General features: G+C 38.0%; 1 protein-coding gene and 1 long non-coding RNA gene across 2 annotated transcripts in view; both read right to left on the bottom strand.

Moving 5' to 3' along the window:
• GAP43 (growth associated protein 43) overlaps positions 1-17,221 on the bottom strand; it is a 99,689-nt gene that overhangs the window by 64,754 nt on the left and 17,714 nt on the right. The window lies entirely within an intron of this gene.
• The window catches only part of LOC119473413, a 14,226-nt gene continuing 10,712 nt past the window's right edge, over positions 13,708-17,221 (bottom strand). The window contains exon 2 of the long non-coding RNA XR_005202626.1: positions 13,708-14,502. This is a non-coding gene — a long non-coding RNA (uncharacterized LOC119473413). The remainder of the gene's footprint in view (positions 14,503-17,221) is intronic.

Genomic DNA, 17,221 nt, shown 5'->3' with positions numbered 1-17,221 from the left:
TTATCTGGTTTGTCATTTTAATAGCAGCTCCTAGCACATAGTCTGTGGGACTTAATAGGAACTGAATAAATATTTGCGAAAGAAATTAATGGATTACCAAGTGAGAGGTAGTCTTCTCCCTACCCCCCCACCCCCACCGTGAACCGATCAATACCCAATACCCAAGACGCCCTGGATCGGTTTCACCATCTGGTGGTAACTATGAGCAATAGGCAAAATCTCACCCAGTGTTCCTTTATTCTGCTTGGGGGTGAACACACACCCAAGCAGTCTTTCTCCTGAGACCTAATCAACTCACCTCTCCTACACTTCCACTTTAGCTCATCACCTGCTTACATAAGCCAATCATTTCCTCTTTTATTCTCTTTTTATCTGTTTTCTCTTTGCCCTTCCACCCCATGGTGTTTCTTCAAACCTTTGCCCCTCATGAGAAATCATTTTATCCATCCTTCTTTTCATTTATCTTGAAAATCTCATTATGACACAAAAGTACCTTATACAAAAGAGTTTTGCTGTAATTTTTATTCTCAGTACTATTGGGGGGCTAGCATAATAACTGTAGACTAGAAAAGGGAAATTATATACACAAATCTGTGTATATATAGTTTTTTATATGTTTGCATTTTTTTCAAATAAAATTATACATGAATAAATGGTTCTATTACACTCCAAAGCCCAGTAACATTATTTTCTTCTATGTCTCCATTGCAAATATATAGAATTTCAGTTACATTTTGGATCAATCTGAGTTTTACAGACAGGTCAGGAAATTTTATGTTATTTCTGTGGGGAAAGTGTTTTATGTTTCAAGTTTAACAATTCACCTTTGAAATACAATCTATTTTTTACTAGAAAATTGCTTTTTAAAGAAACTTCTCTAAAAGGGTGCTCCACTGATACTAACACTTTTACTTTCTCTATTATTATAAAATTGAAGTTCAGGTTGATTACATAATTTTCTCCCAACCAAATTTTGGATTAGCGGAAAAAGTGCCCTTTTACCTAGATCAGGGGTTCCCCACCCTCGAATATGTATTTACACCAGAAAGGCTTGGTTAACTCTGACTCATAACTTTCAGAGATGCTGATTGAGGGAACCTGGTATAAAGAGCCCAAACTGCATTTTAGTAAATGTGCTAGTGGGCTTCATCTGTGGTCCTTAGACCTGAACCACAGTCCTATCTGGAAATCTCTTCTCTGGTTTTATATCAAGCAATTCAGAATTTTCTATTTCTACCCCATTACCTCTGTACTTTTGTGTCAAGTTGATACCCAGCAGCTGCTATCCCACACAAATGACCAAGAATTCCTATTCTAAATTCTGGCATGCATGGACCCACTGCACATAAGACACAAGGCGTAGAAGAGACCATCATACCATGTCATTTCATGGCCACTGAAACTGAGACCAAGAGAGTGAGTCAGTCAGTGATAGAGCTGGGGTCACCCTCATCACCTCCTGTGCTTTTGTTTAAGTCCCCAGGGCACAGAGTATGAGAAGGCTGAATTTTGGACAAAGTAGATAACTGAATTAGATCATTTGTGTCAAAGGCATGCTTTGGCCTAAGGCATGTGGCAGGTCTCAATTTATTATCCTCCATGCCAGGCCTGAAAAATTCAGATTAGCAGACTAGACTGTTCCTGTTGTATTTCAATCATTCTAGCATGCTTTGGTCCTCCTGGGTAATTCATGTGGAATTATAAAAGCATAGCTTGACAAAAACAGATTATGCTTTTCTGTCCCAGAAGCAAAATTCCCAAGCTTTGCATAATGTCATTGAATATTATAATATGCAATGTAAATGCAAATTAACTTTCAGTGTTTTATCACATTTACTAAGTTATGAAATACACATTGGTCTTATGCAAAGTTTTGGTACACGTGAAGGTACGACAGCCCAGTTCAGGAGAAATCCTATCCTTTAGGCAGACACCAGATCCCTGTATATAATATTCTGCAGATACTATTTGACATAATTTAAGAGAATTATACAGAGAGAAGACAGTGAAACTTATAGTGATGTAAATATTTGCAGTAACAGACCTGTTCAGTAGCTATTCTAATACAATAAGCTGAATTTAGTATTGTGTTTTAATTTTCAGGGATAATACTGATCACCATATAGTCACATAAATATATATCCTGAAGAAAAGCAAGTATCTACAACAAAATAAAATCATTAGTAGAAAGCATTTCATCTAATTCTTGTGTCCAAGGTAACATTGGCTTTTTAAATAAGGAGCCATTGACCTGAGTTTCAGGAACCCTGATTCCTACCAGACCCTGCAGCAATGAGTTTAGAAATATTCTGGCGTTCACAGATCAAAGGTTTGACTACCTTCATGCAACCTAACCTCACTGAAGTTTAGTTTATATCTAAGTTACACAGATCTCAAAGGTGTATGGGGCATAAGAAGTTTCCTAATCCTACCCTCTACTTAATACATATTTCTTGCCTGGAAAACTTTATAACTGATGATTTGTTACTACTTTCTATGGATGTGGAGATTTGTCCAATATCACTAGAAATTTTTAAATATACCATACTATCTGAATCATTTCCTAGATGTTTCTGGACTTCCCTCTAGATGCTCTCCACCTCTGAATTTCCATATTCTTTAAATGTCGCCTTGCTCAGTAATAGACACTTAACGAGACCTCTGCACAGAATGTTACAGCTGCACTGCACTGTGTACATTTCTGGAAAATAGACTTGGTATTATTTTCCCCCAAGAAACCACCAATTTACACATCTGTTCTTTGTAGCAGTGGATATAATTATCATGATGCTGTTTATAGGAACATGACCCTCTGAAGGGGCACTGGTTAAACATCTGTAAACATCTGAAACATACTGTGTTTCTTTCTTAAGCAATTTGAGCAATTTTTGCTGGAGGGGTAAAAAAGCCATCTTTTGCCCAGCCAACGTTCAGCAGGATTTGCCTTTCTGAAAGTGTGACTGTGTGTGATTTGTTATGCCCCAGGAAGACGGATTTACTGAAGCACTCTTTCCACTCAGGAACATACTATTCAATTAAAACAGAACTTTAAAAAAAAAAAAAAAAAAAAGACTGCTAAGAAAGGTGAACTGAAGTAGCATTGGGTCTGCTCATCTTTTCCTCAGATATTCCTGGGATGAGCTGGGCTCTTCAGGAAGGACCATTTGTATTTTCTAAGTATCTTTCTTCAGAGAAGAGTTTTTCAGATAAACTCTTCTCCTTTGCTGTTTCATCTACTGGATAAGTGGACAAGCATGTGACTTGCTTAAGTTTTTATTGACATTGAATAAAATAGTCAATATTTGAATCACTTGGTACTTCATTCTGAGCACCAGGCAATTCTGTTTCATACATATTGCAGCCAACTGACAAACAAAAGAGAAAAACAATGGAATTATGGAAGCATATTTTACACCACAGCTGAAAACTTCAAATCTGTGAGATTCAATTGTGTTGAATTTTTCAGCCTTTAAAAAAGGCAGAATTATCCTATCACAGAAGGAATGCATAAATGCCTATAGACAGTAGATTTGGTGTTGGGGCAGTGGGAAGGGGAGGTGTGGAGACCAATATTTCCTCCCTACTCTTGATCCATGTATTGTAGAAAATGTTCTTTAGGGCTAATTTTTTTTTTTTTTAATTTCAAATGTTAAGTATCTGAAAAGTGATACATGAATGTATCTTTCATAGGAAAATTTATTAAATATGAACGAGGCAAAATGTTATTTTTAATATAAGAGCAATACCTACACTTGGATGGAATTACTTAAACTTTAGGGCCAGTGCACAGTGCGGGTTTCAGAAATAAGGCCCAGAGGCAAGATTAGAAAACCTAACATAGAACCAGGATAAGGAAGCAGGTGGCATGTCTCTAAACAAGGGATTTGAAATAGATGGTCAAGTCTTTTTCAACTCATTAATTCAAAGAATATGTAAACTTAGTCTTGGGAGAAATAAAGTTTAGGAGGCAGAGGTTACCCTTGGTGAAATAATGGTATTTCACTCCACCACACAAAGTGGGGTCAGACACCATTCTTCAAAAACTTTTTGTAGTCTCCTTTGACATTGGAAACAGTTCCTTATTTATTTACTTATTTATGACAGAGTCTCACTCTGTTGCCCAGGCTGGAGTGCAGTGGCACGATCTCAACTCACTGTAACCTCCAACTCCTAGGTTGAAGCAGTTCTCGTACTTCAGCCTCCTGAGTAGTTGGAATTACAGGCACACACCACCCAACTAATGATTTTGTAATTTCAGTAGAGCCAGGGTTTCACCATGTTGACCAAGCTGGTCTCGAACTTCCGACCTAACATCATCTGCTTGCCTCAGCCTCTCAAAGTGCTGGGACTACAGGTATCAGCCACCGCATACAGCCCAGTACCTCATATTTTGGGCAAAAACAATAAAAACGTATGTGACCTGTTGTCAGTATTCTCCCAAATGACGTATAGAAACCCAGTCTTCAAGTTTTAGCTCAGCCTTACCACTCATTTGAGTGTCTGCTTAGTCTGACCTAATGAGATCCTTCATCTTGTGTCATAATTTCTTTGGCTGGTAACTTCCTCTTTTGGAAGTTCTGAATAGCAGAACACATTCAGTTGCAAAGGTGTATAAAAGTGTACAGAATCCACTGTTAGCAAGTTACAGAAATCCTCCTGTCAGTACATTTAGTAGCTACTATTTTGTCTCAAAATGGTGGTTCAAATCAAAATTATACTTCATATCTATTCATTTTCATCAAAATCTGTCAACCCTTTCAAAAATTACCACAGTGAGAAGTATATGCAAAATATTAAGAATTTAGCTGAAACATCTTAACAAAAATCATTTATTGAACACTGCATAGGAGGCTGGGTGCAGAGGCTCATGCCTGTAATCCTAGTGCTTTGTGAGGCTGAGGTGAGAGGATCACTTGAGCTTAGGAATTTGAGACCAGCCTGGGCAAGAGTGAGACCCTGTCTCTACAAAAAAGCTTTTAAAAATTAGCTGGGCATATTGGCACATAACTGTAGTCTCAGCCACTCAGGAGGCTGAAGTGGGAGAATTGCTTGATCCCAGAAGTTGAGACTGCAGTGAGTTATGATGGTGCTACCGCTGCACTTCAGCCTGGACAACAGAGCAAGACTTTGTCAGAAAAAAGAAGAAGAAAGCTGGAGAAGAATCATCGGGAATACAGAGACGTAGAAAATTATTTTCCTCAAAATAATTAGTTTAAATATGGTAACAACAAATGAAATAATTAAATAAATAAAACAAAAGATCATATCTTCAGAATTAAATGGGTGGTACAGTTTATTTGTGGAGGAATTCAAAGGGAAAGATGGATTTTGGAGAAAAGTGATGGACCCAGTTTCAGTGATAAAGGTTTGGAAGGGACAAGACACCCAGTAAGCAATTAGAAGCATCTCAGTGCAGGAAATATAAACTTGAGTGTTTTTTATGAGAAGGTGATAGTTGAAGCTATGAAAGTGGAAGAGAATTCTAATGAAGAGAATTAAAAATAAAAGATCAGAAAAACTAAGATCTTTTTTATGTATTTATGTATCTTTTTTCTCTGTTTTATGTATCACCTCTATTTAGAAGACAGAGGAGAAATTAAGCCAGCTTAAAGAAGGAGAGTAACAACTGAAGAGGGCCAGAACTGGAGCCAAGAGTAGAGAGTATCCTAAGAAGGCGTGTTCAGCAGAGGCTGAGAAAGGTCTTTGCAAATGCAAATTACAAGGCCTCCAGGGACTTCAGGGAAAGCACTTTAAGAACAGTGGGGGAGGGAAGGAAAAACAGGTTACATGTGTTTAAGAAAAGCATGGGCCAAATAAAAATGGAGAAAATTACTATATTATTTTGAGGTGTTTATCAGAAAAAGGAAATAGAGAAACTAAAACCTTCTGTTTCTATGTTGGTAAATAAAATGGAATGCAGCAAGAGAAAAGAAAAATATATAAATGTACACACGAACTGAGTTTAGGATATACTTTCTCTTGATGCCAAGGCTAAGCATCAAGAGAGGGTTCAACCTTGACTCCCTCTCACTCTAGATAATTGGTAGTAAAATTTATCTTGCCAAACAAACCCAAGCAACAAATTAAAAACAAATGATTTACTTTTGAAATGCTAACTTAACTTTTCAAACAACAGATCTTTCGTATGTGCATGAGTGTGCATGCATGAGCGTGTGTGAGAGCGAGAGTGGGAGACTTGACTTCGCTTAGCAAGAAACTCATAATGTTGCAGAACCCCTCATTTATTCACAGAACCCCACCTCTAATGAGCATGCTTCATTTACTGAGGGCCTCCTTGCATATGGGTTCCAAATAATAAAAGGCTTCTCGGTGTGACAGAACTGGATTTTCCTTTCTTTTTTTCTTTTTTTTTTTTATTTTGTTTATTTCAGACAGAGTCTCTCAAAAGATGGAGTGGAGTGCAGTGGTACGATCACAGCTCACTGTGACCTCCATCTCCTGGGTTTAAATAATCCTCCCACCTCAGCCTCCTAAGTAGCTGGGACTACAGAGGTGTGCCATAATACCCAGTTAATTATTTGATTTTGGTTTTGTTTTTGTTTTTTGTAAAGACAAGGTCTCACTATCAAGGCTAGTGTGGAACTTGTGGGCTCAAAAAAATCCTCCCACTTTGGCCTCCCGAAGTGCTGCGATGACAGAGGTGAGCCACCATGCCTGGCCAGATTTTACTTTCTTCCACACGCTTGTTCTTTCTCCTTTACTTTTTAGAGACGTTATTTATTTATTTATTTATTTATTTATTTATTTATTATTGTTATTATTTTTAACAGAGTCTCACTCTGTTGCCAGGCTAGAGTGCAGTGGGGCAGGATCTCAGCTCACTGCAATCTCTGCCTCCCAGGTTCAAGCAATTCTCTTGCCTCAGCACCCTGAGTAGCTAGGACTATAGACATGCGCCACCATACCCAGCTAATTTTTTAGAAGAAATGGTGACTTTTAAAAATCATAGTTATATATCAAAGTTATGCTATGAGAGATGGTTAGGTTAGCAAGAAAGGGCCTGTAGATCTTCCACATGTGCAGATTCTAGTGCTGACTAGTGTCTGCAGGTTCTAGTGCTGACTCTTTAGGGTAGAGCTCAGGGCAATGCACAGAACCATAAAGATCTAATGTCCCAACTCCAGTAGAGGATGGAACTGGGATTGGGGAGAAGGAGGAACAGAGGAATAGGAAATGGTATGGGAGGGAAAGAGAAAAGAAAGTGGGCTCACAAAGAAAAGGGGATCACAGATACCTACGCAAAGTAAACTCTTAATGGACTGAAAAGTAATTCAGTAGAAAAAAAAATACATGGTTTACATTCTTCTGAAACTTCATGTGTGCACACAAGGTTTTCTTTGGGGTTGTAGATATACTATAATGCTTTCCCTGATATTTATTTTGGACCTAACCAAGAGGGTCACTCTGGTGTATGCTGGGATGACTTGCACTCTTTGCATTAGAAATGCACTCACTGAAGGAAGCCCAGTGAGGAATTTGAAGACAGCCACAGGATGAGAGACAACGCAGCTTCCTGCTAGGTTCCTAAGTTAGTCGGAGTTTTCAGGATGGCTCCGCCTCCAACAAGGCACTCTTGCCTGGACATTTGCAAGCATCAGAAGCATCTGCGGACCTTGTGAATGAAGTGTCTCCTCCAGAGATTATTTTAAGAGCCTTCTCCAGGCGACACTAAGTCAGGTGATCCACAGAACACTTGGGAAAATGCTGCCTAATTCATTCTTGTCACTTAGTAAACTGCCCTGAAGTTTACTAAGCGGAAAGTTTTTGCTTTCCTGTTTTTACTCTGAACAGCCAACTAAAGCTCTTAACTGAAGGAAAAGGAGGGGAGGGTTTCAGGATTTTTTTTAATTTATATTTTAGAGACAGGGTCTCACTATGTTGCTCAGACTGGTCTTGAATTCTTGGCCTCAAGCAATTCTGCTTCACCCTACCAAGTCGCTGGGATTAAAGGTGGGAGTCGTCACATGCAGCATCCAAATTCAGGATTTTAACAGGATCCCTTGAATATAAACAATCCCATTTCAATATATTTCTTGTCTTCTTTTTCCTATCTGTTTCAAAGCTATATCATTTCTCCACAAGGAACTCTGCTGAGACCTAAACGTTTGAACTTACCCCTTCTTTAATGTCACATTGATTTCTTCTGTTAGCCTTTCAGTCTTTCCTTCTCTATTATTACCTCTGCTTTAACACAGGTGTCTCCCTACCTTGAGAAATAGCACCCTTTTATTACAATCTCATTTCTCTTTCTCCATTCGACACTGTTATGGTTTGAATGTGTCTTTTCAAAATTCAAGTTGAAACTTAATCCCTAATGCAATTGTATTAAGAGATGGGGCCTTTAGGCGGTGATTAGGTCAAGAGTCTCAGCAAGTGTCCTCATAAAAAGGCTTGAGAAAGTGAATTTGTTTCTTGTTGCCCCTCTGGCATGTAAGGAGGCAGTGGCAAAGCACCATCTTGGAGACAGAGACCAGGCTCTCCCTAGACACCAAACCTGCTGGTGCCTGGATCTTGGACTTCCCAGTGTACAGAACTGTGAGAAATAAATTTCTCTTACTAATAACCAATCTATGATTTTTTTTTGTAACAGCAGAAATTGTGTGAGAGAAATACTGAATCTCTAGATTTGTGATCTGTGCCAGTTATCTGTATTTCTTCCACTTCAATCCTTTTCTAAGCCTTTAACCTTTGGCTTTCATCCTCATGACTCTACTAAACTACCCACTCAGAGGTTATCAACGGTTTCTTTATTCCTGTATTCAATGCTCTACTCTCCATTCTCATCCTTTTTAACCACTCTAATTTAATAGTACTGACCATTTATTTTAAAGCTGTCTTTTTGTTGGCTTCCCTGATTCCATATGCTTTTACTAACCACTCTTTCTGTTTCTCTTAATGAAGTATCTTCCGCCATTGATGGGTGAATAAGCCCTTCTCTCAGCTCTTTTTTTTTCTTACCCTTCCTCAACTAACGCCATGAAGATGAATAAGCTCTCAATCAACCTTTGAGTCATTTGCCCCCTGTGCCTCTGCGTCCACTTCTGGACCTCCAATTAGTCATTTCTTTCTGGATGTTTTCCTCATGCTGGCCATGCTGAAAATAAAAATGATTGTCTTCCTCACCAAATCAGCTCTTAATTTTAAGTTTATGAATTCTGCCAATAGCCCAACCATTCCAGTAAATCTAAACTAGAAATCTTATAATCATATTTATTTCTCACCCATGATAGGGTAAGATAAGGGGATTCACCTGGCTTAAAGGGTGCAATGGGTTTGAAATGGGAAAATGGAGTTCAGTGCTGAAGATGGTGTCCAAAGCTAGAGAATAGAGAATGAGAAAGACCCCAGTGGACAGAGGATTCCCAATCTCAGAGGCTAAGAAAGCATATCTGATAGGATCTACCTGAAGTACTCAGAGGCAGAAAAGAAGAGATATAGAGCCAGCATTCCAAGACTTAGGGAAATAAAAATAGAATCCAAGTTGATCTGCTGAGGGGCCTAGAGTAACTGCATAAAAGAAAGACTACTTCCATGATGAGCCTTGTCATGCCGTCATACAGCCTAGACTGCAACACAACTGCTTAGCCAAATTGAAAGGACCATGGACCACATGTATGGGCAGAGACTTTTCTTCATGTGTCATAGACACTGAAAATGACCCATTTTTCTTCAAAAGATCTGCAATCCATTTTGTATTTAAATTTCAGTTATGAACACGCTAGTCCATGGTTTCATTTTCTCATCTATATACGTGTTTTAAATGATAACCTCTTAACTTGCCTTCTGCCTCCAGTCTCCCACGCAATCCTGTATGCACAGGTGCCATAAATGCTTTTTACGTCACATTTCTCCCCTAGCCAAAAGCTGCTAATGGCACAAAGCTCTTGCCCTATGAGGACTTTTTTTTTTCTTTTGTCTATTGTTCATCTTACATGCTCATTCCCCCCTGCAAACCAATTCTTATCATAAAACACTCTTCACTGTTTTTTAAGATGGTCCTCTCAAGGCTCCATGACCATACCCCATGTCATTTCACTTTGCTGGAATGCCTTCTACTCTCCCTTCATACTAAGCACTCTCCTAGTATTTTCCCCCCTCTTTAAAGCTTTCCGTTTCCTCTGCCTCCTCCTATGAATACTTACTGAGCTCTTATAATACTTGTATATTTTAATTACAGACTACTTTGTTTTGTTATTTTTATGACTGTTATTCCTTAATTTGTATACAATTCTTAAATATCAGCCTTCTTTCTCCTCTGTTTTAGTTCCCACTGCTTTTTTAAAAAAACAAAACAAAACAAACATAAACTGGGCAACAGCAGTTAATGACAGAAATTTATTTCTCACCATTCCAGAGGATGAGAAGTCTAAGATCAAAGTGCCTTCAGATTTGGTGCCTGGTGAGGGCCTGCATTCTGTATTACAGAGCAAGACTTCTCATGTTCTCACATGGCAGAAGGGTCAAGGAGTCTATGAAGTCTCTTTAAAAGGGCACTAATCCCATTCTTGAGGGCTTCACTCTGATGACCTAATCACCTTTCAAATGCCCCACCTCCTAATACTGAGAATGAGGATTTCAACAGAGGAAATGTGAGGGGAACAATCATAGTGCCTTCCTTGTTGGTGGGGTTTGTATCCCTCTGCCTCCATCACAATGCCCCATACCACCTCTAATGGACTTCAGTTCATTGTAGGGGTTCAGGAAATACATTTTTGTTGTTTAGTTTCCTGAAAAGAGATACTTAATATATGAAGTACAGTGAGAGGAGGGTTTCTGACATGCCCTTTATATTAAGACTCATTTGCAATATGGTACCAAATTGCAAATGAGTCTTAATGGGGAGTTCTCTTGTGGTTGGGGCCCATTCTAATTATGTCTTCTCCATAAGAAATGACAATCTACAAACTTAGAGCACTGCAAATATTTCTGAGGATTTATGTGTAATTCAAGATATCTGAAGGACTTTCCCTCTTTTGTCTCAGATTACTTCTGCTTTCCTCTATTTCTTCAGTATGATTTGAAGTCCTCTCTCTCTTTCTCTCTCTCTCTCTCTCTCGTTAGAATCCTTCTAAACCCCCACCTATCCTATTAGGCAATATTGCCAATTGCCTATCAGGCAATTATCCCTGAGTCCTTGCCATATCACCAAGACGCACTGTGCAAAGTTTAAATGCTATAATCTTGAGGTCTTCTCCTTCAGCTTCTATCCTTGACCAAAAGGCACTGGTTAATTGAGCCTTTCTTGGATCCAATAAATAGAAAAAAATCTCTAGCACACTAATAATTAGTTGTATAAGCAAAGCAAACCTAGGAGATGACAGCTTTGGAAGTTTCCACTAGCATATAAACAGTTGGCATAAGCAGAGTTGCTTGCAGGAAAAAAAAAAAAATCTTTATAGGTCACAAATGTTGGACAGATTGGTGGCCTAGGCCAGACAATCTGTTTATCTAAGGCTGACTTACCCTTGGCACTGAGTTTCTGGATCCTGACAGTGAAAGAATAATAGGAGACTCTTAGATCATGGTTTAAGAATAATCTTGGCAGAGGCATAATCCAATATGGTTTGGTTATAGGAGTATATTTCAAATTTTAAAGTTAGTCCAACACTTAATTTCTTAAAATTATTATTAAACTAAAGTTCGGATAACTGGCAGTTGACCACTACCTTAAACCCAAACTAGAAATCTCAAAAATCCCTCAAATTCCAGAGTTAAGAGTTTTGTGTCTGCATATGTTTGCATGCTACACTACTTTTTATTTTGTAAGACCTAGAAATGCCTTACGTCTTGCCATAGCCAATGCTGAAAAGCCTCAAGGAAAATTTTTCTGGGGATATTTCTAGGCATTTTACAAATGTAGGAATTTCATTTTAATTCTTAAGATTTATTGCAATGCTTGATTAGTCTATGCAAACAAAACAAAACTGAGTTAAGTTTTCATTCAATAAAAAGAAAGAGTCTTCTAAAATAAACTAAGAGGTTTGGAGATTTTTAGATCACTTACTTTTTGTTACCAAGATACTAGTATTTACGGGGTTCTTTTTTTTTTTTTTAAATCTTTTGGAATACTTTTGATTTTTTTTCCCATTTATTTATTTTATTGCATATTAGGTTTTGGGGTACATGTGAAGAACATGCAAGATTGTTGCATAGGTACACACGTGGCAGTGTGATTTGCTGCCTTCCTCCCCATCACCTACATCAGGCATCTCTCCCCTTGCTATCTCTCCCCAACTCCCCACCCCGCACCGTCCCTCCCCTATCTCCCCCCAACTGACCCCAGTGTGTAGTGCTCCCCTCCCTGTGTCCATGTGTTCTCATTGTTCAACTGGGTTTTTAGTATGAAAATTTAGTAAAAATACTATCTAGATAAGCATAGAAAATGGCCGGGTGAAGTTTGACAGAACCCAAAACAAGAAAATAAGGTAAAAGAGTTCACTAAGTTAACTACTCAGCACCTCTACATTGATTCTTCTTTGGTCTCTGCATCTGACTTTTTGAATAATGAGGGGTAGAGTTAGCTGGGCCTCACTACTTTAAGTGAAAGCTAATCTGCTTTCATTCATTTGAGGAGTGTTCTATTAAATGACTAGCATTAATACAAAAATATTGGAGATACCATACCAAAGCCTGAACTCCAACCTAGCAAGGATGTCATGGAAAATAATTAATCCTGTAAAGGGAATATACATATCTGATTCATATATTTAGCCTGTATCCTTTAATTTATAGTAGGCAATAAATAAAGATTTCCTAATGAATAAATGAATAACTCATAGATAAGATGACTTCTAAAATTTCTTCTAACTCTTGTGATACCATGAAAGCAATAGATGATCCATCTATAAACCAAAATAATATAGGAGCCAACAACAGATACACTTTAAAGTTGTTTCTCCCTGGAGAAAGATAAAAGATTGAATAGCTTCTTTAGGCTCCCTCTCTCAACGAGACTGTTAGATGCATTCAGACCTGCTGAAGTTACCTTACATTAGCAGAGCTATGAGCTCACTTCTATCTGGCATAAAACCTCTGATGATCCAGCTTTGAGAATGCCAGGGACATTGGGCTTTGATTTGAGATCAGGTTATAACCACAAAGCCCAGTGTCGGACATTGTGCCACTTGCCATTACACATTTTATCCTTCAATTCCCACAAATCAAATTTTCTTCTGGAATGTTTTCAGAGATTCATTTTTAAAAAAAATTGTCTATTTATAAGTCACTGATGCTGAGAAAAGAAATATGCAGCATTTTAACTACAACCACAACTGTATGCTGTGTGGATTCACAGCATACTCAGTAACCATAAGGATTTTTCTTTTGGCCTTGAAACTTAAATCTTTTCTAGAAGATCTTGCTATTTTTATCTTAGAATGTTTTTGCCATGTTGACTCTTTGAAGATTAACCACGAATGCAAATAGGGCGTGGAATGGATGTTCTATCTTATTCAGTGCTTAGAATGCTTCATGGTGACTGACTTATTGCTACAGGTTTGTTATCCTTTTTTCAACCAGTGTTTGAGCTCTTCCTACTCTCACCCATTCATCACCCTGATAGTCTTGTCCAAAGACTATCAGGTAAATACAATAATCAGTCAAAGCCAGATGGTGCCAGTGGCGAAGCAAGCATTTCCCCCACAGTACTTGCAAAAAATAAGTAAATAATACAGCTACACTTGACAATTTAATGAGTATAAGTTTACCACAGCAGGACAATCCTCTCCAAATATTTAAACAATTAAAATATAAAAGGAGAAATAAATACGCATTTTGTAGTGGTGAACAAGATCAAATTCTTCTTTCATCACTCTTGGAAATCCACTGCATCACATACCTTAGACTGACAGCTAGACTGAAAGAAATATATGGGTTGCCGCTGGTTCAGATTAAGGAACATAAATTAGGAAGGATGTGGATCCAGGTGGAAATGGATGCCTTAACTGTAGCATGTGTTTAGCTTATTCTTATAATTACATCTGAGCAGAATTTAAGTGCATTCCTTTATCCATTCACTAAATATTTACTGAGTACCTGATATGTACCAGGCACTGTACTAGGTTCCAGGAAATATAAGTCACTAAAAGTGTAATGAAGCCCTCATGGAGTTTACATACCACTGGTGCCAGCAGATTATAATAAATCTCAATGTATCTCAAGTAGATATAAGGGCTAGAGAAAATAAAATGAAAGAGAACAAAAGGGGACAGATAAAGAGTGTTAGGTGGGGTGCTGTTTTGCATAGGGTTAATGAGAGATCTTCTCCTTGATAACATTCAAACAGGTGAGTTTGAGTAGAACCCATGAGTAAGGGAACTACCCATGAGAATATGTTGCAACAAAGTATTTCAGGTAGACAGAATGGTGAGTGCAAAGCTCCCAGGCTACTGCAATAATCCAGGCGAAAAATATTAGCAGCTTGGGCTTGATTTCTGAGTACAGGGTTCCATCAGTAAGATTTTTCAGTGCAAGCCATAGAACCTAAAATGGATTAGGATAATATCAGAGCTCACAGTGTTAATGGCACGGCTAGAGAACCAGGCTCAAAAATTAGGCAGGAAACAAGTGAAGGTGGATCCAGGAAACACAACCAAGGCAAAATCACCAACTGCTTAGAACATGGGTCCATAGATATCATAGCCACAGACCCTGGATACCACCATGACTGAGGATAATTTGTAATTGTCATTGCATCTTTATGTCATTCCCTGAAGATTCAAAGTGGCTGAGTCTAAGTATTGAGATGTCTACATTTCAGATCCTTGCAAATGGTAAGCCTCTCAGCTTTTTAAGTAGAGGTAGTCTGAAATTTTTATTCATCCTTAATTAGCCATAACTGTAAGATAAGGCTAATTATGTCTCTGAGTTCTAAGATTGCAAGGAACAACTTATATTAGCATTAAAGAGTGTTGAGAGCACACGACATGCAAAGTTTAAGTCAGTGGCATTAATAACTCATTTCTCAGTTAACCAATTGTATGCTTATTTAACTTCAGGTTTGTATGCATACATTCACACAAACACACACATATACCCCCAATCCAGAAACTAGTCCTTTAAGAATCACTATAAAAAGTTATTTAGATATTTGATTAGATTAATACAGATAAAATATCATCATCAACAATAGCATCAAAAACAATGAGTAATAACTAATGTTAAGTGCTTACTATGTGGCAGACATAGTTATAAGTATTGTAGGTGTATTAACACATTCAATTCTTAAAAATCTTTTCGAGTTGTGGTACTTAAGTCTTTAGATCTATGGATATTCTATTATTTACGAAATGTATCCCCCAAGCCTCCAAGGCTTGTTGATAGTCGTATCTACACAAGAATAAACATTAGTGTAAGCCTATACTGTGAAACACTCTTGAATAACTAGGAAAATACTACCCAAGATTAAGTAAAATTATTTAAGAGCACATTCTAGAATACAGACTTTTAAACTGACACATATATTTCTACTACACTCTACTATGAGCTAATTTAGGGTAAAGAGTGTTTCTTTAAAAAATAAAATTCTATATTTTCAGTACCCAGCATAGTTATTGGCTCATGGTAGATTATTAATAATTGTTTGTTGAATGAATAAAGAATTTTCATATAATATTAGAGGAAATATTGTCTCTAAAATTGATCTTAATGATAAAGCCTAATTGAAAAATAAGATAAATTAGATCCAAAAGGTGGAAAACAGAAAAATAACTTCTAAGTCTTTATTTGTAAAAGAACCTGGTTTATTGCTGAATCACATAAATGCTGAGTTAACTTTAGAAAGATCAGGCATATGTACATCTAGAAACTGGGAGTATGGACTTCTTTTACCCCTCTGAAAAGAGTTGCACTGACATGGGAAGAAACTCCATCTTAGCCTTTTCGAGTTAAATGGCCTAAGCACAGAACCTCCTAACATCTGCAGCAGGAAGGATTGGCTGTAGATCAGTGTTTCAAAAACTGCTCCCCAGGCTTCATCGGGGTTTCAGAGGAGAGAGGACAGAGCTGACCAGACAGATCTCTGGGCCACCAAACTCTGCTTTGGCCACAACACCTTTTTATCTGTTTTACATTCTTGGATTCTGAGAAATATTTCAATCTGGGTCAAAAAGATTCTGTGGTTAAATAAATACAAGATAAAAGAAAAACAGGTCAGGCGCAGTGGCTCATGCCTGTAATTCAAGAACTTTGGGAGGCCGAGGTGGGTGGATCACAAGGTCAGGAGTTTGAGACCAGCTTGGTCAAGATGGTGAAACTCCATCTCTACTAAAAATACAAAAATTAACTGGGCATGGTGGCGCACACCTGTAATCCCAGCTACTTGGGAGGCTGAGGCAGGAGAATCGCTTGAAGCCGGGAGGCGGAGGTTGCAGTGAGCTGAGGTTGTACCACTGCAATCCAGCCTGGACACAGAGCAAGACTCCATCTCAGAGAAGAAAAAAAAAAAACACTAGGTAATTCCTACCTCTATTTAGCTCTACTAGTCAATGATAATTATCACCATCAGGTTTAAAGACAAAGAAGGTGACAACTTTTCCGAGGTTAAAAATTTAGTAGCTTTTACTGTAGACTCAGTATATGCAAACATTACCTACTGCCTTGTGAAATCGAGAACAGAGGAAACCTCAGGAATCAGCCTTTTGGCAGTCTCTAGGGAAACAGGAAAGCACTATGTGTATATGTGTGTGTGTGTGTGTGCATATATATATATATATATATGTATAATATATGCATAAAGCATATAAATGCACTCTATATATAAATGTGTGTATGTGTGTGTGTATGTGTGTAATATATATATATGTATACACATACACACACATACTTCTATGTGTATGTACACACATACACATACACACATGCACACACATACACTATGTGAGAAAAGGGGAATTGCTAAGGAGGTTACTATAGTGAATGCCATATGGAACCAGACAGGGAATGAGGAAATGTTTAAAATGATTTTATGAAGAGGGTGATTTTTCAACAGAATTTTTGAAGGTAGAATGTGGTTTGATAGAATGGAGGAAAAGGCATTTCAGGGCCAGGTGTGTTAGCACTCACCTGTAATCCCAGCACTTTGGAAGGCCAAGGCAGGAGAATTGCTTGAGCCCCAGGAGCTTGAGACCAGCCTGGGCAACACAGCAAAACCTCATTGTTTAAAAAACAGGTAGGGAATTGAAGTTGGCAATTTCTTCTACAA

The sequence above is a fragment of the Cebus imitator genome, unplaced genomic scaffold (assembly GCF_001604975.1).
Source record: "Cebus imitator isolate Cc_AM_T3 unplaced genomic scaffold, Cebus_imitator-1.0 Scaffold157, whole genome shotgun sequence".
Classification (NCBI taxonomy): domain Eukaryota; kingdom Metazoa; phylum Chordata; class Mammalia; order Primates; family Cebidae; genus Cebus; species Cebus imitator.
This window is presented reverse-complemented; position numbering and strand designations above follow the sequence as displayed.